The 24,319-nt window shown below is 44.2% G+C and overlaps 1 long non-coding RNA gene and 2 other non-coding genes across 4 annotated transcripts; all 3 read right to left on the reverse strand.

The window, feature by feature from the left end:
• Window positions 1-10,568: 10,568 nt before the first annotated feature.
• On the reverse strand, window positions 10,569-23,395 carry LOC143983450 (uncharacterized). 2 transcript variants are annotated; one of them, XR_013274614.1, is made up of 10 exons: window positions 23,211-23,395; window positions 20,501-20,538; window positions 20,262-20,314; window positions 18,127-18,180; window positions 16,394-16,429; window positions 15,549-15,586; window positions 15,314-15,446; window positions 13,972-14,001; window positions 12,163-12,207; window positions 10,569-10,679 (listed from the first exon to the last, which is right to left on the reverse strand). It is a non-coding gene; the product is annotated as an uncharacterized LOC143983450 (long non-coding RNA). The 2 variants fall into 2 exon arrangements; XR_013274613.1 differs by having other exon boundaries at window positions 15,314-15,367; window positions 23,211-23,394.
• On the reverse strand, window positions 12,051-12,116 carry LOC143989775 (small nucleolar RNA SNORD52). Its single transcript, XR_013277074.1, has one exon. It is a non-coding gene; the product is annotated as a small nucleolar RNA SNORD52 (small nucleolar RNA).
• LOC143989768 (small nucleolar RNA SNORD52) lies at window positions 13,690-13,755 on the reverse strand. Its single transcript, XR_013277073.1, has one exon. It is a non-coding gene; the product is annotated as a small nucleolar RNA SNORD52 (small nucleolar RNA).
• Window positions 23,396-24,319: the final 924 nt, after the last annotated feature.

Raw genomic sequence — 24,319 nt, forward strand, 5'->3', positions numbered from 1 at the left:
ACACAAGCACTGTGCAATTTATTGTACAGTAGAGCCCAACGCACCATCTCAGTGCATATACCAAGTGTTGTGGTGCTCTGTGTTTTGATAAAAAGAGTCATGTATGTATTTTCATTCATGGTGATGTATTGGCAGTAAGCATGAGCTCAGGCGTGTTAGCATGGAACACGTGCAGAGCTGCGCTAATCACAGGCAGCGAGACATTGCCCGATCTCTGCAGCTGCGCATCGGGGCAATGTCTCGCTGCCTGTGATTAGCTCAGCGCTGCGCCGACTTCCTGACGGGCTCTGCACGTGGAGCACGCCGGAGCTCATCCTTAATTGGCAGCTTAATAATAATGCATGGGCTGTCTTAACGCAAAGCATTTCTGCAATGGAGCACTTTAGTGTCAACAAGCACTCCTATGCCTGGTACACATGAAGAGATTATCGGACGATTGTCCGTTTTTTGTTTTTGCATGCTAATCTCATATCGAAAATGAGGAGTTTACTGAAGTGACGAAAATTATCTTACGACAGAATAAAAATTCAGAAGTGGTGTAATGTGTTTGAATTGTATTTTCAGACAACAACTGTACTGATCAAACGAAAATCGTATGATCTGGTATGGTACGAGAAACGAGAATTTTTTTTTCGTGCTTGGCCGATTAAATAATATCGCATGAACTGTTGTGATCGGCTCTCGAAAGCTCTATACGAACGATTCAATGTTATACAATAATCCAAAGTGGTATTTTTCATACAATTTTCTGATTGTGCATATATTAGTAAATCTTGGCACCAACCCAAATATCAACAACCTTAAAGTGATTGTAAAGCTTTGAGTATGTTTTTAAATAACAAACATATCATACTTACCTCCACCATAGCCCCAAACATTGTCTTATGGGGTCCCTCGGGGGCTCCTCCCCGCATCGTATAACCGCCTAGGAGAAGCGATCTCCCGGGGGGGGGGGGTTAGATTGCGGGCGCGCTCCCGAGTCCACAGATGCCGAATGTAGGACTCGGCCCCGCATCATTGGATTTAATTGACAGCAGTGGGAGCTATCAATCTATCCAATCAACAGCTGAGAACCCCGTACCCCCCACAACCCCGTCACTGGTGATTTGAGCCCAGGAGTTTCTTTATAGTCTATTGGGGAGGGGGTTTAGGGAATTCCTCTCGTCCACCAGATATAGACTTCAAGACTTTCTGCAAGGGGACCGATGGTGCACCATAGATGAAATCCAAGCAATGTTGTCGCCCCCTCTGGACAGGTGGCAGGCAACACAGATTAGACACTTTCTCACTGCTTTGCATTTTGTGCCCTCCGTTAGCTACTCCACATCTGCCTTTGAGAGGTTATATCTAGATCCTGCACCTCTCCTCCATATACTGTCCTAAATGTACAGGATGCTGATTGAGCCCCAAGACAGTTACTTACATCCCTCCCTTCCTAGTGAAATGGGAATCAGGCCTTAGCAAAGGACCAGAGAACGCATTTTGTTTTTTGCTCACCACTCCTCAATCATGAGCAGGTTTCAGGAGGTGGGGATTAAGATGCTGACCCGGTGGTATAGGGTACCCACTCCTACATAAGATCTATCCTTCAGCTCCCTCTACCTGCTGGCGATGTCAACACTCTTGACAGTACGCTACTGCACATTTTCTGGACTTGCCCCCAGGTCCGCCCCTTCTGGGACAATATTAGACGGGTAATCTTCAGAGTGACAGACATTTCATTGGCAGATGACCCCGCGCAGTGCGTACTCCACTTCACCCCGACGTCAAGGCGGTGTTATAAAAAGTCCCTAATGATACATCTCAATGCCGCTAAAATATGTATCCCTCAAAAATGGAAAATTGCAGAACCCCCAACGATTGGTCAATGGATATCTGTGGTGAATGAAATTAAGCTGATGGAACAATTGACAGCCGCATTACATAGAAAGGAGGAAGAATTCAATAAAACCTGGCACGAGTTTTGGTTCTCTCAAGACTAACACCTTTGAGACCCCCACAGTAGAGTGAATGTAACCATGCTTGATTCACGATTCCATAACCACCTGCATATACAACCAACTCCACCCCCTAACTCTACTCCCTTCTCTTCTTATTTCTATTCTTTCCTTTCTCCCTTCTATACTCCATGCCGAAGAGCTTTTTCGTCATGCTGGAAAAATTTGTTGGGTGCGCCTGACCTGTGGCAATAACAAAGTCTTATTTTGTTGTTTTTGTACTTAATCTCACAAAGGGGTGCTGGACCTATACTAACAAACACCAATTCGTTTATCTCTGGATAGGGGTAGCTATATTGCTGTACTCTTTTTTCCTTTTCTAATGTACAAATGTATGTCATTGGACTATCTTGCCGGAAGTGGTAAAAAATACCTTAAAAACGCCTATGCCATTTGCAGCTCAAAGACACCTAGGTGGGCATGAAGCCATAGACTAACATGAACAGCCGTTTTTAAGCTGCAAAAAAGCAGCTGTAAAAACGTCCGTGTGCATGAGGCCTTAGGTGCACAGAATAGAAACAAGCTTATAGATGTCGATTGCAGACATTAACTTGTTTTTTGTTTTTAAAGCGCCTGTGTGCCATTGGGTACGTTTTTCTTATCTTCCTGATCTCTAGACATAACAGACCGAGAGGGGAAATCTCCACCTAGACAGTTGTCACAGGCATGCCCATTGGAAGATTCACCTCTATTTTTGATAAAAGGCCAGCTCAGGCCTGATTGCAGCCACACCATGGCTGTAAATTTTGTTTACATGAGGCTGTGTCCAGGAATGCAGGCTGCCTTTTTATTTCTTCGTCCTCCCCCAAGCTGCTTGCAGGCAGCTTATAGAGGTGTATGCAGATACAGCCCTATGTAGAAATTTAACAACTGTGCAGGAACGGTCACGCAGACCCTGTGCGCACACTGCCGATTTTTGGGGCCAAGCTGCCGGTCCTGCAAAAACCAAAAGCAGCCTTACATGCAGGAGAGATGCAAACCCATAGGCCCCTTTCACACCGGCAGACGGCACCAGTGGATGACAGGTCCATGTCCACTCATGCAGACAAGACACAGCCAGCTTTTCCTATATGGGCGGTCAGATGGAAACAGATCATCTGTCCTCCGTTTCCATCCGACTGTCATCTGATCCAAAGACAAATGGGGAATGGATCCCCCATCTGTCTGTTTTTAGCAGATAGGATCGTTTCATATATCAGTGTCACATGTCTGTTGACATCCGTTGCTCCATAAAGGACAATTAGTGGTCCAATTGGGTCTGCCTATAAAAAAAAAAAAAAAAAAAAAAAAAAAAACCTGACAGGCGGACTAAGGGGCCTTAGTAATAACAAAATGCTGCCTCTCACTAAAGCCAATTCCACCAAAACACGTTTGTTTAGCCTAGAGCCTCTTTCAGGTTTTAATTGCCATCTATATCCCCTCTGCAGTCATTTTCTGTCAGAGTGATCAAAAATACTGATTTATAGCTGTGGATACTTTGAGTGATATCTCCTGATCTGCATACTTATCCTGGGCCACTGACACTAGTATATCATATACTCCAGTGAGAATGACAGTCGGGCAACTAGTATAGTCAGGCCAGCCCCCCAACTTCTTCCATAACAAGTTTATATTCAAGGATAATATAACACAGCCTTTAGCACCTCTCCTCCACACTCCAAATCTTTTAGATGGTGATATGTGAATGCCTGTCTGGTGCTCTAGGTCAGAAGATGTTTTGGAACTACATTTCCCATGATGCTCAACTACACTACAGAATACATCAGCATCATGTGAAATGTAGTTCCTAAACATCTGGGGTGGCAATGGTTCCCATCACTGCTCTAGGTAGTGAAGATCGCACAAAGTAATAATCAGTTGTAATGCTCATCACCCATTCAGCCCCAGTGTCCATCACACACCCTCTTATGCCACCTACGTGCATATGCAGCTATTTAAGTAAAGAGCAGAGAAATCCCATTGGCCATCACCCAAAAAAGTGTATGTATTAAAAATAAATAAATAAAAAAAAACACAATTGAAAGCAATTGTTTTTTGCATAAATATGTATTATGAGCCTACCAAAATTGTGGCGATATGCGACATACAAAGCACCTGCAGTGCAATGCCCCTGGCACATTAAAAGTGGACCTAGTATCATGCGCCCACCCAGCACACACATGCCAAGTAACATAAGGGTGACAACTATTCATCACCTTGAACACAGATCCCAGTACGGCCTCTGATAAACCCCCATTCTTCATTCACCTCCAGCCAGTGCCATCTTTGGTTAGGTAATTTCATATCCTGTGCTGTTCCAGCAATGACATGCATATGATGTGCACATAATCCTGTTGTCTGCACATTATTCATTATTCCATGTTTAGAATGGTGTACAGAGCTTGGGCTCCTGTTAAAACTTTCACCTTGTTAAAATGAAGTTTCAAGGGTGATGGTGGAGGGCTTTCCTCAAGTAAGCAGAAGGCTGATGACATTCTCCCGACTGTACCTCCAAGTCTATGCTGGCACAGCTAAAGTTAAAGCCATGGGTAGCCCTATTGGCAGGTGGAGACTACTTAAAGTGGAGTTCCACCCACTAGTGGAACTTCCACTCCCCGCCAGTGCCACCTTTCAGAGAGGACAGCATACCTGTCTTTCACAGATATGCTTTCCCCACTTCCGGGAGCCACGGGTATTGATGTCACAGCTGGGGCTCTCTCCTCCTCCCGGGCCAGTAGTGGAGAGGAGCCTCACGCATGCGCAGTAGGGTTCCCAGCATGAAGCCAAAGGGCTACACTGCCAGGTTCTCTTACTCAATGGAGGCGGCGTGCACCCAAAAGCTGATGAGAACATCAGCTGCGGTGTCGACATCAGTGGACTCCAGGACAGGTAAATGTCCTAGTAATGGTGTGCAGCTGCTGGCTTTTAATTTTTTGCAGCAGTGGGCGGACCTCCACTTTAACCACTTAAGGACCGCCGTATTGCCATTATACGTCATCAGAATGGCACAGGCAGGCACAAGCACGGAGATGTACGTGCCTGCCTTCCAGCGGGTGGGGGGTCCGATCGGACCCCCTCCCGCTGGATACGGCGGTCCGTTTCCCTCCAGGAGCGATCCGTGATGAGGGGGATGGCCGTTGGTTTCTGGCCACCCCCTCTCGATCGCTCCTGGCCAATGACAAACTTCCTTCCACTGTGTATTGTTTACACAGGAAGGAGGAAGTGATGTCATTCTCCTCGGGGCGGTCTTTTTGACCGGACTACGAGAAGACTAAAAGTAAGTGCACCAAAACACTACACTGACACATAGGTACACAAACCCCCCCCCCCCCCCCCCCCAGTCACAGTGTCACTGATTGCATTGATCATTTCTTTACTGATCAATGCATTCAGTGTCAGTTGTAAAAGTAAAAACTGTCAGGGCAGTTAGTGTTAGGTCCAGGGTAGCCCCCTATCACCCCCCAATAAAGATTTAACCCCCTGATTGCCCCTAGAGTTAACCCTTTCACCCCCTTTTGCCAGTGTCACTAAGCGATAATTTTTCTGATCGCTGCATCAGTGTCGCTAGGTAGCTAGTTATTTTTTTTAGGTTCACCGCCAGGTTTTTATAGCGCTAGGTACCCCAGTATACTACCCAATAATGGTTTTAACATCCTGATTGCCCCTAGTTAACCCTTTCACCCCCTTTTGCCAGTGTCACTAAGCGATAATTTTTCTGATCGCTGCATCAGTGTCGCTAGGTAGCTAGTTATTTTTTTTAGGTTCACTGCCAGGTTTTTATAGCGCTAGGTACCCCGATATACTACCCAATAATGGTTTTAACCCCCTGATTGCCCCTAGTTAACCCTTTCACCACTGATCACCGTATAAGTGTTACTGGTGACTCTGGTTAGGTTGCTTTTTATAGCATCAGGGCACCCACCATTTATTACCCAATAAAGGTTTAACCCCCTGATCACCCGGCGGGTGATATCAATTAGGTTTTAGGGTCAGGGTCTGCGTCGCCCCAGGCAGCGCTAGGTTAGTGCCAGTACCGCTAACACCCACGCGCAACGCATACACCTCCCGTAGTGGTATAGAATCTGAACAGATCAATATCTGATCTGATCAGATCTATACTAGCGTCCCCAGCAGTTCAGGGTTCCAAAAAAACGCATTGTTAGCGGGATCAGCCCAGATACCTGCTAGCACCTGCGTTTTGCTCCTCTGTCCAGCCCACCCAAGTGCAGTATCGATCGATCACTGTCACTTACAAAACACTAAACACATAACTGCAGCGATCGCAGAGTCAGGCCTGATCCCTGCGATCGCTAACAGTTTTTTTGGTAGCATTTTACATTTAAATCCGGAAGGCAGTGCTTGGTTTTCAGGGTCCCGTACGTGGCTAGGCTCCCAAAAAGTCCCCCACATGTGGTATCCCCGTACTCGGGAGAAGCAGCAGAATTTATTTTGGGGTGTAATTTGACTTCTGCCCATAGCATGTGTGAGCAATATATCATTTAGTGACAACTTTGTGCAAAAAAAAAAAGTTTGTAATATTCCCGCAACTTTTGGCAAAATATAAAATATTCCATGGACTCAACATGCCTCTCAGTAAATAGCTTGGGGTGTCTACTTTCCAAAATGGGGTCATTTTGGGGGGTTTTGTGCTATTTTGGCATTTTATGGCCTTCGAAACTGTGATAGGTAGTGAGGAGTTAAATCAAAAATTTGCACCCTTAGAAATCCTGAAGGTGGTGATTGGTTTTCGGGGTGCCGTGCGCGACTAGACTCCCAAAAAGTCCCACACATGTGGTATCCCCATACTCGGGAGAAGTAGCGGAATATATTTTGGGGTACAATTCCACATAACCATGGCATGTGTGAGCAATATATCATTTAGTGACAACTTTTTGTAAAAAAAAAAATTTATTTTTTTTATCTTTTGTCATTATTCAATCCCTTAGGACAAAAAAAAAAATATTCAATGGGCTCAACATACCCATCAGCAATTTCCTTGGGGTGTCTACTTTCCAAAATGGGGTCATTGGGGGGGGGGGGTTTGTACTGCCCTGCCATTTTAGCACCTCAAGAAATGAGATAGGCAGTCATAAATTAAAAGCTGTGTAAATTCCAGAAAATGTACTCGTTTGTAGACGCTATAACTTTTGCGCAAACCAAAAAATATACGCTTATTGACATTTTTTTTACTAAAGACATGTGGCTGAATAAATTTTGCCCTCAATGTATGACTAAAATTTAGTTTATTCGATTTTTCTTATAACAAAAAGAAAATATTTTTTTCAAAATTTTCGCTCTTTTTCCATTTATATCGCAAAAAAAAAAAAAAAAAAAAAACCAGCAAGAACACTCAAAACCAGAGTTATGATGATATCTTCAGCCATAATCCAAGTAAACCACTTACACACTGCAACATATATGTTCTGCAATCAGCAAGTGATAATTAGAATAAATCACTTTGCTCCTTACTCCCAGATACAGACCGTTGTTGCAGTCTCCCACCATTCCATCTGCATTAGCACAGGGACAGGCTTTAGCCTCCACAGGCTCAGTTGTGCTCATGTTTATATACCCTGGCAGAATTTATGATTTCTTGGCTATGTTCCAGAGAATATGAATAACAAACTGCTCACTCATGGTTAGTGCTTGGCTGAAGCCATTTATTATCAGTCAACTGTGTTTACACTTTAAATCATAATGGCAACAGAAACTACCCAAATGACCCTGATCAAAAGTTTACATACCCTGGTGATTTTGGCCTGAGAACATGCACAGAAGTTGACACAAAAGGGGTTTGAGGCCAGGTCCACCACTTTAGATCTGACTTCAAGGAACAGGGATCCAACTTTGAGCCCCAACAATACCAGCACTGTCTGGTATGCATCTCTATATAAACAAAAACCAACACACCAGCATAGGTTCCATCCTCAAAAGCATACTAGGCCATTCAGTCTGGAGTTTTAGGAGAACACCCACACCAAAATCTATACCAGACCCTTATCCAAGCACAGGTGTGGGGACAAATGCGCACCCCCCAGGCCGCATGCCCTCAACATGGGAGGGCTAGTGCTTTGGAGCAGGTGGGCCCATGTTGATGGCAACAAGGGCCTCTTCCCAGCAACCCTGGCTGTTGAGGTCTGGGGGGGGGGGGGCTTAGACTCTGGAAGCCCCCCTTTAACAAGGTGGGCCCAGATCAGACGCAACGCTCTCCCACTCCAATGCCAGGTGCCATGCTCTACTTTTATTGCATTTTTTTTTTTTTAAACCAAAAAAAATCAGATATTCATTACAGCAGGGCTTGACAAATTTGCTTGAAATCTAGGAGCCAGGTCGGTAACAGTGATCTGGACCTGTCCCTGGCCTGACATGGAGACGAGAGGGGTAAGATGGCGCCAGATTCCAGAAGGAAGCATAGGACCATAGAAGGCCTGGTGGCTGTGTGTGCACGGAGACTGGATACCCCCCCCAGCTGTGCCGCCCCATGTTGCTAATTCTAGTCAGGGTCTAGTTAATGCGAGCTGGCGCCCGGGCTTTGTCGAGTCCTGCATTATAGCAAAAAGTACAAAATTGTTTTCTGCTAAATTGTTGCTCTTTGTTTATAGCACAAAACAAAACACTGCAGAGGTGATCAACCACCAAAATAAATCTATTTTTAGGGAAAAAAAACAAAAACCCCCACACATTTTGTTTGGGTGCAATGTCGCACAACTGCACAATTGTCAGTTAAAGCGATGCAGTGCTATATTGTATAAAGTGGCCTAATCAGGAAGGGGGCAAATTCTTCCAGGGCTGAAGTGGTTAAGAAAACATGTCCCTTTGCCCCAAATGTTGATCATTTCCTCAAATAACTGCCAAGTTCTGCTAAAAAAAAAAAAAAAAACATACCACTCAAAAGAGGTAATTGACGTGACATCTCAAATCTATCGTTTACAATTTTGCACAGGTTAATTGGTCCCGTGGATGCATGAATAGTAAACTGTTCATTATCCACACAACCTGTTTGGTCAGATGCCTCTATAAAGCAATCATGAAATTCAAATCATTCAATTGTCTTTCTGCAATTAGATAAAGAGTGTGGATGTCATTAACAGTGCACACTCACTGCTCTTTGCCTTATCTAACCTAATTTAATAAAGCATGGCCTCCTAGGCACAGGCAAATTGAGAAATCTTTTGCAGGGCTCAAAGTCCTGCATGACAGCAGAAGATCCAGCTGCAAGACATCGGTTTGCCCCTTTAATACATGACACTGGGTACAGCGGGTGGGTCACACTTGCATCTTAGGGAGCAAGCTTCTAAGGCAGTCATCCCGACTTGCTGGTATGAGGTCAAGTTGCTCATTGGACATTATGTCAGGAGCAGCAGGGACCAGTCTTGCAGTCAGCCAGTTGGGCAAGTATATGGCTACACCACAATTCCCAGACAAAAACAAGCAGATAAGCCATTCACAGCAACCACTACATGGGAAAAAAAAAATTGTTTTTCCCCTGGAGTTCTTTAATTCAAACCTTTGCCACACAGCAAGGCTATGCAGCACAATGCACACATTAGTTGAGGTGCAGCTTTGTCCACTCTGGTGTGTTGGCAGACAACACAAAATAGGTGACAATGTATGTTACACTACACCAATTTGAATTGAGCCCTAAGAACCAAATTAGTTAATAAAGCACCCATAAGAACCAAATCTGATTCTGTTGCACTTTCTTCCAATTTTCTGGGCTGCATACACTCATTTCTTGCACTATGAAGGAAACAGAATTCAGCAAAATAAAAAAATGCTAGTCATAGGACCACACACATTTTATGAGTGGGTGGAGGGTAGGCAGTACTCCTGTTTAACCACTTCCTGCCCTATAGCAAAATGACGGCCAGGTGGTAGTTCAGTTATCCTGACTGGGCATCATATGACGTCCTTCAGGCTAACAGCTGCCGTGCTCTCGTGGGGGCACGCACCGCAGCGACTGGTGGTGCAGTGTGTCAGTCTGACACAGCACTACACTGATCTTGGTAAATCACATGTCCAATCACGATGTAAAACGGAAAAACTTACTCAGATGCCCCCACTGGACCACCAGCGAAGTGGGCAACATGTGGATGGCTTGGTATGTACCCCATGGCCATCCACATGTGCCCACAAATGGGCACTGACTGGCATCATAAACAGATACAATGACTAATGCACAGCAGTGCCACCAATCTGTGCCACCATATCAGTGCCCATCATTGAAGAAAACTTACAAAAAAAAAGTAACAGAAACAAAAGTGTTTTCAAAACCATCTTTTTTACCACCAAAAGAAAGCTCAATTTATGGGAACAAACTGATTAAAAAAAAAAAAAAAAAAATTGTTTGGGTACAGTGTAGCATGACCGCACAATTGTCATTCAAATAACGGCAGCACTGAAAGCTGAAAATTGGCTTGGGCAGAAGTTGTCCAAGTACCTGGTATTGAAGTGTTTAAACACAACAGGGGAGAGATCGCTGTACTAACATCACTTGTGCTAGAACAGCAGTGTGTCTTATAGTATTGTACATTACACAGATCGTGGTCTTTTCTACCAACAATGAACAATCCATTCACAAACAAGACAATATAGATTAAAATTTGTTTATTACAGTTGTCCCATTTCTCTCCATGCACTGCATGGTACACAATCATATGGTCTGGATGCCATTACAAGATCGACCTTCAATGATGGGAACACCTATGGAGAAAAAGAAATCATGAACAGACTGCATAAAATTCTGGTTATACAGAAGTTAGTGTTTAGACAAATTTTAGCCATTGCTTTGAGGCAGAAACCCAGCTCTACCCTTCTTCCGATTGGTTAGCTGACTGATAACAGCAGGAGCCAATTGTGCCACTGCCGCGTCTCAGCGAATCAGAAAGGGGAATCTGACAGCTGAGACAGTCATGGACATCGCTGGACAGAGGCACCTCAGGTAAGTGTAAGGCAGGCTACTGCTCACAGAAGGCTTTTTATCTTAATGCATTTAAATAAGTCTGCCTTTACAACCCCTTTAAGAATTTTCTCTTCTATGAGCCCACAAAGCATTGCATCAATTAGATCGGGGGTGCTGCATCTGTAACACATTACACCCAGAATATAAGTATAACAGGTCACAAGATATGAACTTATCCTTTAAGCTGCTGGGAGATTTGAAAAAAATGTACCGTTCAAACAAGTTCACTACAGGTACCAGCAGCACCAATTCTGTCAAAGTGCCACAGGTCCCTAAATCCATTTGCTTAAAGTCTAGCCACCTAGTATAGAAAGGTAAAGCAGGCCTATACCATGTGCCTGTGTCTCCTTAAAAGGGGTTGTAAAACCCTTGTGTTTTTCACCTTAATGCATCAAGTTGAAACATCTGGCAGTGACCCCCCCCCCCCGTTTTATTTACCCGAACCACAGAACTTCACCCGGCAGGGACACGATGTCCCTCTGCCTGGGGTTCTTGGCTCTTGATCTGATAGTTTGCTAGCAGCACAGCCCTTAGCTCCAGCTGCTGTCAATCAAATCCAGCGACGTGGGAGCCGGGTCATAGGTTTGGCAGCCATGGATGCAAAATTATGGACTCAGTACTGCACCCGCAAGGTAACCCCCCCCCCCCCCCCGGGAGATCAGCTTTCCTAGTGGGTCAAGGGCTGCCGAGGGACCCCAGAAGAGGATCAGGGCCACTCTGGAAAACGAGCTGTGGAAGTATGACTTTTTTAAAATAATCAAAGCTTTACAATCACTTTAACAGTCCATCACTAAGGCAGACAGTCTTTCAAATAGGAGATAGCAGACATAAAGCCTTCACCACATCAGGAATGGGCATCTAGCTAAGGGACCAGCTATGTCCTATCACTTTAGCACCGACCTAAAGTGTTATAACAAGTGTATTCTAGATTTATGTTCCTACAAATGGTAACAGTGCTTATTGCATGTGCATCATAAGTCAATAAGACTCAGAGGGAACCAAACAATTCTTACACCAGGAACTGCAAAAACAAATGTTAATACACAGCCCAAGGTTACAAGTGCTTGCTGCCAATCTGGATCCAAGTGCATTGTCATTTGACAGTTTATGGCGTGTCAGAGCGTTTACTAAGGCATCAGAATCTATTCAGAGACTCTAGTCTAAGTGTCATCATCCACGCTCTTAATTCAAAATTGGGGCAGGTGAGGAAAGTAGAATACTTACGCTAATATTTAAAGAAATATTCTTCTTTAAAGCCAACGGCTAGACCTATGGACACAAAATGGAGACAATTGTTATAGTATGTATAATACATTGACAACAAGTGTTCAATTGCCCTGTCATGGGAGCCAAAACCTTACCATCTGAAGAGGGACTGTTCTGCCTTTTCAGCAGCTGTCCCCTGAAACATTGCTGCCAATCACCTACTGGAAATTGTATTTTAAGTCAAATACCAGTTTCCCCTGCGGTGCACAGCGGTTCCCATCACAAGCTCATATGTTATGTAAGCTACATAGGAGGCAGTAGGGGAAACCACTGTTACAGGGGAGAAATCAAAACTCCTGAACTAAGGAATATTTGCAGGGAACACCAAACAGCATTTTGAGAATCAAACCAGCAGAAAGGCAAGTTTATACATTTTCAAAAAGGTAAGCTTTTGGCTGCAACGGATCCTGTGCCAACAGGGTCACTTTAGGGATATTGTGCAAAAAATAAATTCCAGATAAGATAAGATGTGTCAAACTTGAGAAGTAAAGCCAAAGCTTGCTTAGCTGTAGAATCACAGAACTGCAGTACGTTCTTCACTGTGACTCGTTTTAGTTGGCTGTCATCACAGCCAGTGCAGGCAGGGGCTAATCACGACACTGGGGTCAGGATCAGCCCACACGCCAGGGCCGGCAACCAGCTCAGTGAGCCTCAGAGCCTAAGCCAGGCTGCTCCCACCTTCTGCACAGCTCAGTGCTCCAGTGAATGAGGAGGGAGCAGAGAGCCTCTGACTGATGGTCAGCAGCTCTCTGCTCGGGGAGCTTTAAGAACAGAGTAATCGGCGGTGTTAGATTGCTTGGTTCTCAGTGTTAGAGCAGGCAGAGGATAGACGCAGCATCCACCCAAGTATACAAGGTTTGCTATTAAAGAATGAGCCCCCCTAGTAAACAAAGCAGTCAGAACCTGTCCTAATAGCATGCACTGTGACCTTGAACATACTTGAGCTTGCATGACAAGCAGCAACACTATGACGTGCAGTTGATTGCAAGTCACCTTTTAGTTTGGTTGAGTTCTCTAGTGTGCTGAAAAAAATTGCAAGGTTAAAAGTTGAACAAGGTGTCAGTTTCAAACTTAGTAAAATTGCACGAACCACCAACAGAATCTTTTCAAATGCCTACTACAGCTAATGGGAATGACAGCACGTCTCGTGCGCATGTTTGAGTGGCACAAAAGATTCAGCAAGTGCCGAGAGAATGAATTCCCAAAAGTTAAATCAGTGCTTAAAAAAAAAAAAAAAAAAAAAAAAGACAGGTTTTGAATCAACTTATGCTGAAAGAAAACATCCTGTGTTGAAACAGCTGAGAGAAATAGATTTTCTCCATGCATTCGACCAGGGAAAAACAAGACTGCAGCAACGTATTAGTGCAAATGGGCAATATATTAAGGGGACCAGCATTAACCTTTGTAGCACATAAAAAAGGAGTTATTTAAAAGTTTCCGAGTAATACCCAATTTGCTATTCTATGCCACTGGTGCTAGATTTGTGTGTCAGAGCGTTTACTAAGGCATCAGAATCTATTCAGAGACTCTAGTCTTGGTATCATCATCCACACTTGTGCCACCACGATTCCTTCCAGTTAAACCCACCACTCTTCTCAAACTTGCTCTCAGCTGCTTGAAGCCACTTTCTATCCAAAACCCCTGATCCATTTGCAAAGTTTAACACATTAAGCTGGGTTTCAGAATATACCATAGACACGTGGCTCAATGACATGCCTAGATTAGAATTGTAATATTGGTTACAGTAAGGTTCCCTTAGAAATGTACCTTTTAAAATATGACCACTCCAGGCAGCATCTAGAGGAAAAAAAATAAAAAATTAAAATGGAATTTAAATAAAATTGGAGAACATGCTCAATATAGAAGCCCTCGTTGACATGGAATGTGGCTTCGAAGTCATGCAAATTCATCTGAAATCACAATTTCAAAGACAGCCAGCCACACACACGCCTATGCAAGTCGCACCTGAAAATTGCCAAAATTAGTGCAGGAACCACTTTCAAATTGACGTGGCACCGGTTGTCCTGTTTTTCTAAACTCCTGTGTGTTCATAGACATAGGCCAACAAGCAAGGGAATTTAGAGCAGTGGGGGTCCTCAGACACCCCTGGGAGCATTAATATCCCCCTTAGCCTCCCAGCAATGTTTTTTTTTTTATCAACAGCTGCAAAGGAAGCGCAGAGGCAAAGTCTTGTGCAAGTAAATATTCACCACATTATCGGGGTTAGACTCATGGCGACTACATTTTACACTAAGGTTCTCAGTGTTCTGTGTATGTCAAGTTGACAGTGGTATTCTTTTCAGACTTAGAGAATACTCACACTGATTTATATTGTGAAACCATACTTCTAGCTGAACTAATGTTTTATTACTGTTACACAACCATGTACTATGAGAATTGGTAGCGCACATTGCTTTTTTTGTGAATCAATAAATGTACCCTTAATAAAAAAATCACATGCTTCAATTTTAGAATTGTTCTCATTAAACCATAAAGGCAGCCAAATGAACTACAGAGGACCGCAACAGTGTTACACAACTGGGATAAGGTAGATGCATTACCATAAGGAATTGTGTAATCTGAGTGTATCAGAGCGTATATAAATGAACTTCACAAAGTTTCAGAGATTTTTGTCATCACCTACACTCAGACCATTGAGATCTAGAGAACAGATTTTTGGGGGTCAGAATCAGAACTGCCTTGTAAACCTCAAAGGAAGACAGCAAAATCAACAACACTCACTGCAGAGTTCAGGGAACTCTAAATTGCAACCAAAACAATTTGGTTAGAACGATGCTGCAAGAATTCAACCGAGGCTCAAGTCACATATCTTAAGCATATATTAAGTTTGCCAGAAAGATGTGGAAAGCAAAATCACTTCTAGTTTCAAGCAAAGCAGCATCTGCCATAAGGCTGGGGTAGGTTTGCGGGCGTTGTACTTTTGATCCTCAAAAGGGACAGTCTGCCCAACTTTAAATATGAATTTGAAGAAAAGCACTTTGGTTCTGAAGTATAAAGAATGGGGGGGGCGGATTGCATTACAAGGCAGATCTCAGTCTGGCAACATCTAAAAAAAGATTGAATATGAACTGTGCCAACTTGTGCTTACCATAGCTAGCTCTGGAGACCGGCAGACTTGACAGCTGGTACCAGTCAGAGAAACCTAATACAAAAATTATAGGTTATCCACAAATGAATGTAGAGTACATGAGCATCGCATATACAGATGGCTTGTCAGAACGCTGCGGAAATGACATCAAATTATATCAGTTCATAAAAAAGTCATCATGTAGAGACCCCACAAATGTAATGATAGAAACAGGTTTCACAAAGCTTACACTTACCCCCATTTATTTCAATGCCCTCATTTCTGGATCATGACCTGCAAGTGAACAAAGGCATGACATAAGATCTCAGTACAAGCCAAAAGATCTGCAATGCAATACTTTAACTATAAACAAATAGGTAGACTGTATGCAAAACAGTTTCTGAAATTTTCAATGCACAGCTGTATACCAGGGCTCGACAAATCCAGAAAATGCAGTTCTGGGTGCCAGGCAGGTCCCCCGCCCCCCCATTTAGGCCTACAGCAAGCAGCAGGGCTCACTTGTCAGGTAGAAGCATTTGGGCAGCTCTGCTACAGCCATATTGTAGCCACATATACAGGTATCTCTAGTCATCAGCATAACGGGCGCCACAGGGTAGAGGGGAGGGAGGAGAGCAGGCACATGTCTGCTCTCCTCACCATCTTGTTCCTGACCCAGAAGAGGAACATAGAACGTCACTGTTCAGTTGCCCCAGCCAACATGGCAGGGAAAGAATGCAGTGCGATATGTATTACATTCAGTGGAGCACAGGGGAGACATGCAGGGCCTTTTAGTCTTTGCACGTCTAAGAGGACCTGTGCAAAAGTTACAAATTTAATAAAAATGTATTGCTTTCAAGTCAACACAGCATTGCCAGTGCAATCATTGTGTTGCTGGGGCTGTGTCCAGGTAGGTTCATACTGATCTATTGTGCTGGTGGAAGTAAATAGCGAATGTAGAATACATGAACACCACATGTACAGATGGCTTATCAGAACGCTGCGGAAATGACATCAAAGTATATCAGTTCATAAATACGTCATCATGTAAAGACCACACAGTTTCTTGATCGAAACAGGCAGTGTCACAATGCTTACACTTACCCATTTATTCCAAGGCCATAATTTCTGGATCGTGACCTGCAAGGGAAAGGCACAGCATAAGATCTCAGCACAAGCCAAAAACAAACCTGCAATGCAGCACTAACTAGAAACACAGGGCAGGGATTGACAATCCCCAGGCCACCATGCCGCCCTGAAGTTCGGCACTGGCGCCTGCATGCACTACACCACTATGTATCCTGGGCTCCACTTGCCCATCTATGGGCGCCTCCAGGTAGAGGGGATACATCTGCTCTCCTTCCCTTCTAGTTGTTTTTGATCTTGATGGCTGAGGAAACTGTCAATGGGGACCTGGAAGTGATTTCACTTCCAGGTCCCCATTGACCGTTTCCTCAGCCATCAAGACCAAGAAAGAAAGTAATGTGGTGAAATGGATATTACATTAAGGGGAGCCATGAAGGGTCTTTTAGACCCTGCAGGTCTCAACCTGGAAAAAAAAAAAAAAACCCCACCACATGAAATGTAATAAATCACAAATTACTTTCAAGACTGCAGAGCATTGCTAGGGCAGCCAGTGTGGAGGCTATGCCTAGGCTCCTGCAGACCCCCTCCTTGCCACCAAGTAGGTTCATAGGGATCTTTTGTACTGGTGGAAACAAATACAAGTGCAATGACATCACCACCCCTCTGTCAGTGTGATCAGGGATTCCCCCTCTCGGGATAAAGGTTTTACATAAATGGAATAAAACCAGCCATTGTAGACTCCCCCAGTGGTAAATAGAAGCGAAATCTGAAATTTAAAGCAGGCAGCTCATATTAGAGACGTTTTGTCTCATGCCACAAGACACTTTCAGGCCAGCTTGCGGTCTAATGAACCTATGCTAAGCCGTGTACACCATCTGTAAAAATGTGGCTCAGCTGCCTGTTCTATCCCCCCCACCCCAAGCGGCTTGCACTGGTAAAGGGATCGGAAACGTATTAACTAAGGTATTTTATGTTTTGTTTTTAAAACAAATTTCTTCAGGTTACTGACCTAGGCCAAAATGTCACATCCCCAGGAGTCTTTAGGCTGCCATCCATTGTTCACAGTTATGCCATGGTTTACCAGAACAATGACATGTAATCTGAGTGTATCAGAGCGTTTACTTGAACATCAGAGTTTTCAGAGACTCTAGTCAAGGTGTCATCACATACATTCAGACAACTTAGAGAACAGATTTTTGGAGGAGATCAGAGGTTGGGGGTTAAAGAATCAGAACTGCTTTGTAAACCTCAAGGGAAGACCAAACACTGAAAAGTGATGGAAGAAAAAGACTGGAATAGTCTGAGTCTACCAATTTTTGTCTTCTCTATTAATCTTGTTGTCTGACTATAGAGGTTTATCCAAAGCATGTTTGAAGTTGCGATTTTTTTATTCAGGAAATACAAATTGGCGACTTACAGGATTAAAAGCACTCATCGGAAGAAGACTGCTGCAGTTGGCTGGTCTATGCACGCCATTTCCCACAGTAGTAAAGAACCCTTTGGCAGTGCTGGTGGCTTTCAGCACTTCCTGGATGGTTCAGGAACCCCGAGGGAGGTGGAAAGGAGATCAGCACAGGATGCTGAAGACGGTGGGCATGGCACGCAGTCAAAGCATGTGTGCTCCTTTATCAGGCCTGAGTGCTTTTTATTTTTTGAACGTGTAAGTTGCCAACCCACACACTTTACAAGGCAGCTAATTTCAAAAAGCAGATGTTAGTCTGAATATATAAACAGTGATAACTTGTTCTTACCATGGCCAACTCTGGAGACCGGCAAACCTGACAGCATGTATGAGTCAAGGAAACCTATTACAAAAAAATAATGGATCAGCCACAAATTGATGTAGAGAACATGATCATCAGGTGTGGGAGGAGGCAGGTTGCCATTAAACTCCACCTTAACCCTGCAGCAATGGTTATTTTATTAAAGCGGTTGTAGTCAATTTTACCATTTACCTACAGGTAAGCTTATAAGGATTACCTGTAGGTAAAAAGTATATCTCCTAAACTTGTACGGTTTAGGAGACCTTGCCCTTGCAATGAGCCGCTGACTTCAGCGGCGCATACTTACAGGGTATTCTCGGCTGAAAGCCAGCAGACGCCAGACCCTGCCAGAAAGAAGTCTCCAGCACGCATGCGCGGGAGTGACGACATTGCAGCTCCAGCCACTCACAGACGAGGCAACATGTCCGCTCCCTAGGTGTGGACCAGGCGAGTTACTGACGCCTCGTTCTAAGGTAAGCATTTCCCAATGAGCTAGTATATGGTGCATACTAGCTCATTATGCCTTTTAGTAAATATATATATTTGGGGTATACAACCGCTTTAACTGCAAAGGAAGTGCAGAGGCGAAGACTTTTGTAAATATTCACCACATGCGTCAATTTTAGAATTGTTCTCATTACAACCATAACAGCAACCATATGAACTACAGAGGACCTTAGCGGGTCTGTGTTGCACACCTTGGATAAGGTAGCTGCAGTTCTCATGATTTACCATATGGAATTGTCTATTCTGAGTGTATCAGAGCGTATATAAATGAACTTCACAAAGTTTCAGAGATTTTAGTCATCACCTACACTCAGATCATTTAGATCTAGAGAACAAATTTTCTTTGTGGGGGCCAGAATCAGAGGTGCTTTGTTAACCTCAGAGGGGAGACAGCAAAATCAATAACAGTCACAGCAGAGTTTGGGGGAGGGGCGCGTTAAACTGCAACTCAAAAACAATTTAGGTAGAACAATGCTGCAGGAATTCCACTGAAGCTCAAGTCACATATTTTAAGCATGCTTGTTATATCAAATGGGTATAAAAACTATTCCGCTTCCTGCATCTGTGTGGCATTCTCCAGCAAAGCAGCATCTTCCATAAGGCTGAAATACAGCTAGATTTTTTGGTGTTTAGACTTCTTTCGGTCCAAGGCAGTCTGCTCAAATTTAACCACTTGTCAACCAGCCACCATCACACTGCAGCAGGTTGGCACGATCCCATGAACTGTGGTAGCTGCAAGTCAGCTCACTTGAGATAGCAGGTGCGCGCCGCTGCACTGCCGGGGTGCCAATGCTTGTGACCGGCAGTCACGGCCATGAGAGGCAGAACAGGGTAAACACAAATTCCTGTTCTGAGAGGAGATGCAGATTGTGAGTTCCTAATAGCTAGGAACAATCTTATCTCCTAGTCAGTCCCCTCCCCCTAGCTTTAGAACACTAGGGAACACAGTTAACCCCTTCTTCGACCCTTAGTGTTAACCCCTTCGCTGCCAGTGACATTTAAACACTAATCGGTGCATTTTTATAGCACTGATCGTTGTATGTTTGGTCTGTCGTCCCAAAAGTGTGCCATAATCTCAAAAAAAAAAAAAAAGCCATAAATCTAACCCCCATTTTGTAGACACTAACTTTTGTGCAAACCAATATATGCTTATTGGGATTTTTATTACCAAAAACATGCAGAGGAATACACAGCGATGTAAACCAAGAAAAATTTTTCGGGGATATTCATTAAAGTAAAAAAAAAAAGCACACTTTTTCCCCTCAAAATCACTTGTTAATAGTGGAAAATAGAAAAACCTGCAGATTACCAAATGTCACCAAAATAAAGCTCTATGTGTGTGGTTGGTGGGGCGAGTCAATTGTTTGGGTACAGGCTTGCAGTTTTCAGTTAAAGCGACGCAGTGCTGTATTGCAAAAAAAAAAAAGGCCTGGTCATTCAGTAGCCAAATCTTCTGGAGCTGAATTGGTCGAATATAAAATTTTAAGAAAAGTGCTTCTGAAGCCTACACAGGCATACAGAAGAATGGGGGAAAAAAATAATTACAAGGCAGATCTCAGTCTGCCATCAAAAATCAGATGTTAGAGTGAATATGAACCGTACTAACTTGTTCTTACCTTTGCCAACTCTGGAGACCGGCAGACTTGACAGCATTACTAGTCAAGGAAACCTATTACAAGAACAGAATGCGTTAGCCACAAATGAATGTAGAGGACAAACATCACATGTACAGGTGGCTCATCAGAACGCTGCGGAAATGACATCAAAGTATATCAGTTCATAAATATGTCATCATGTAGAGACCACACAATGTAATGATAGAAACAGGAGGAGGTTTCACAAAGTTTACACTTACCCCCATTTATGTCAAGGCCCTCATTTCTGGACTCTGACCTGCAAGAGAACAAAAACATGAACTTAAATCTCAGCACAAGCCAAAACAGATCTAAAATGTAGCACTTTAATAATCTATAAAGATGGGGCAGGGATCGACAAATCCCATGCCTGGGCTGCCAACCACTATGTATCCTGGGCTCCGCTTGACCATATGCACGCCTGGGAATGGCCTAGCAGGTGCCACAGGGTAGAAGGGTGCCTGACATCACTTCCGGGTTCCCCATTGACAGTTTTCACTGCGATCTGTGAACAATTCTGGGAGCGTCATTAATGTTGTAGCGACACCCGCAGCAGGCCACAGAGGGCAGTGTGAATTGCCGGCGGGGGAGAGTTGATGCAGAAACTGGCACTGGAGTCGCACTGGTTTCCACATTGCATGTGTGAGCCCAGGCCTAAAATTATTCTTTTAAGCGGAGTGCCATCCATGTAAGCGTAGCTGCTTACAAGTACTTAAAGAGGAGGTTCACACAAAAATGTAACCTCTGCTTTTCAGAACCCTCCCCCCTCTTCGATGTCACATTTGGCACCTTTCAGAGGGGAGGGGGGTGCAGATACCTATCCAAGACAGATATTTGCACCCACTCCCAGGAATAGACTCCCACGGGAGTCTACGCTCCCCCCCCCCCCCACACTGTCTGCTGGGACACACAGGAGATAGCGAGGACCAGTTGGGATGCGCAGCGCAACTCACACATGCGCAGTAGGGAACTGAAGCCGCAACGCTTCACTTCCTAATTCCCTCACCAAGGATGGCGGCAGCTGCCCAGAGATTTATCGGCTTCCACCATTGCTGGACCCTGGGACAGGTAAGTGTCCAGTTATTTAAAAAGCCAGAAGCTGCAGTACTTGTAGCTGCTGGCTTATAATTTTTTTAATTTTTTTTGGCGGACCTGTTTAAAGTGGAAGTTCCATTCTTGGGTGGAACTCTGTTTTAAACTAGGGCTCAACAGATTATCAGAAAGACTGACATCAGCATTTTCTGAAATATTGGGTGCAAACTAGACCCATATTGCTTCATAGGGATTTACTGGGGTAATGTGCAGTTGCAGGCATCACCCCCGTTACTGTTCTTTAGAGCAGATGGTAGGCTTTATTGTAACAACAACCGATGTGAGGTTACTGCAATATCGGTATTGTAACGATATCAGTCGATCCCGACATTAAACGTGAACAAAAATGGCTCTGGCAGAGAAAAGGTTGAAGGATAAGTTCAGCTTTGGGAAGATATTACATGTTCCACCTCCTCCCTATACAAGTGAACACATTACACAAGTTCTATGGCCAATTAAGGTGATAAACTCACTCGCTGCCTTATCTGCATTAAAATTAGTCTCAGAACCTGAGTAATTCAGATGTGTTCGGGTTTAAAGGGATGAGGCGGCAACCCTAATGCAGGCCATACATGGTTGAACTTCGATCAAATTTTCTTTACAAAAATCAGAAAGTTTTTTTACTTTGTGATCCAATGATTCCACCATTGATTTTCAAAATGTGGCCGATCAATCCTTCAATTTCACCTCATGTTGCTACAGAAAAGAATTTGTGGCCGAGAATCTTCTCTCCCCCCCCCCCCATAATTTTCTTTTCTTGCACTTTTCTCTTATTACATTTCTCACATGATTCTACCACTATTGATAAGGAAATATTTTTTTTTCTAACAATTCCCAACGTGTCCGATTCCTCAAATTTGGATTGCCGCACGAAAAGCGGCTGTTGCTGCAGCCCACCAACGGTGCCAAATTCTTAGATCGACTTGCAGAAGAAAATTTTGAAAAATTCAAACCGTGTATGGCCGGTGTTCTGGCAGATAGTGTCCTGCCATCATATAGCGTCCGCCCCGTACAGCGCAGAAGAAGCTTCGGAAAATCTCCGAAGTTGAACGGTGCCTGCGCTGTGAGTGGAGGTGGTAGCCCCACCATCCAAGCGGACATAGGGTTCGGAAAATTAGAGGGCCCCTCGCAGGCGAGCTTAGGGCTTGGCCTCGCTGCGCTCGGCTCTTTTTTATTCTTAATCTATGTCCACTTGGATGGTGGGGCTAGAACCTGGACTCAGTGCGCAGGCGCCATTCATCCTCGGCCATTTTCAGGATCTGTGTTGCTGTGTACTGCGCATGCGCAGTACACAGCGGACACTATCTGATGGGGGACCTTATATGATGGGACACCGGCATTAGATTTGTTTATTTTTATTATTTTTTTTTAAGTCAGCTGGCTCCAAGATTCAAAGCAAACTTGTCAAGCCCTGACATGGAGTAGTCACCGTGCAAACTCTGCAGCAAGGATGCCAAACCGTTTCTGCATTTTTCAGAGGAAAGCTGGACTACATTGACACAGCACACAGGCACCGTTTTCTTTGATCACCCCCCCCCCAAAACTGAAGGGGCAATTTGTGTGCTGTACATCCCATCCCAGGTACACAAGGGCAGGATCCCAATCAGGTAATGTCATGCACTCCTAGGCAAGGAGGAAGGAGCAGGCCAGCCATTGAGGAAAGGGGAATCTACATTATTTACTTCCTTTGTTGAACCAAATAAAAAAGGTATAGTGGCCAGGAAACCAATAGAGGACATGCACATCTTAGGAAGCCACGTGATAAGCAGATCATGGAGGGAGAATCCACCTGGGGCCCAACCAACTCAATACAAGCTGCACCACACACCCAGGACTCACCTACTGGAAATATCCCATAGAAAACACTCCCAGCATACACCTCCATCTACACAGGCTGCCAGGGAGGCGGGATATGGCCGGATGGTGGGGATATTTGCATGGATTGGCTTGCAGTGCGAACCCACCAAACCCTTCCTCCGTCCATCTTTGTGCTCCTCGGCCCGGAAAGGATGTGCACAGCAATTTCTGCCTTTATATCACCCTGCAAGGACCTCCCTCCTCTGACGGTCTTCATTTACATTGCCCTGCAAGGACCTCCCTCGAGTTTGCTTTTAATTCGCCCTAAAAAGAACCTCCCACCCCGAGTGCTAAGGGCCCATCTCCTATGAATGTCTGGCTTTTTTTCCTCCCCATATATAATTATATATAAAACCGTTCTGCACGCTATCTTCTGACTGACCGCCTTTACGTCGCCCTGCTTTTATATCGCCTTGCAAGGACCTAGATTAGCTGAGCTAACAGAATGCAGGATCTCCGAGGGGGGTCCTTGCAGGACGATATAAATGCATGCTCTGCGAGAAGGTTCTTGTAAGTGTTATAAGCTCAGTTTACTGGGTTTTTTTTAAGTGTGAAGTTCATGACTCCGGTCGAAGTAACAAGTCTCACTATCCTTACTGTGGATGAGTGCGGGGTGTAGTAAGATGGCGGCAACCAAACGTCACTTTCGTTACAAAATCTGACGGGTCGCCGATTCTGACGAAACACACGATGATGTATAGTATAGGCATTAGGCAGGCTCGCAGGGGAAGTCCTTGCAGGGTGATATACAGGCAGGATTTCAGAGGAGGTTATTGTAGGATACATTTACAGACAGGATCTCAGACGAGGTTATTATAGTGTAATATACAGGCAGGATCTCAGAGGAGGTCCGTGCAGAGCGAGACAAAGATAGGTGCGAACGCCTGTGTGTATATCCCCCTGCAAAGACCCTTTCCTATGAGCATTCCCCTCTGAAAGGGATTTGTGACAGAATTTAGCTGTCCAATGCACTGCCTGATCGAAAATACTATGGCGACATATAAATCAAATGCAATAAATATGAGATTTCCTCCACATGCTTGAAAGGCGATATATGTTTTCAATAGAAAAATGCCAAACCCAAATGTTGA

The sequence above is a fragment of the Lithobates pipiens genome, unplaced genomic scaffold, assembly GCF_037356315.1.
Source record: "Lithobates pipiens isolate NorthernLeopardFrog02 unplaced genomic scaffold, aLitPip1_a1.2 Scaffold_1, whole genome shotgun sequence".
Lineage (NCBI taxonomy): Eukaryota > Metazoa > Chordata > Amphibia > Anura > Ranidae > Lithobates > Lithobates pipiens.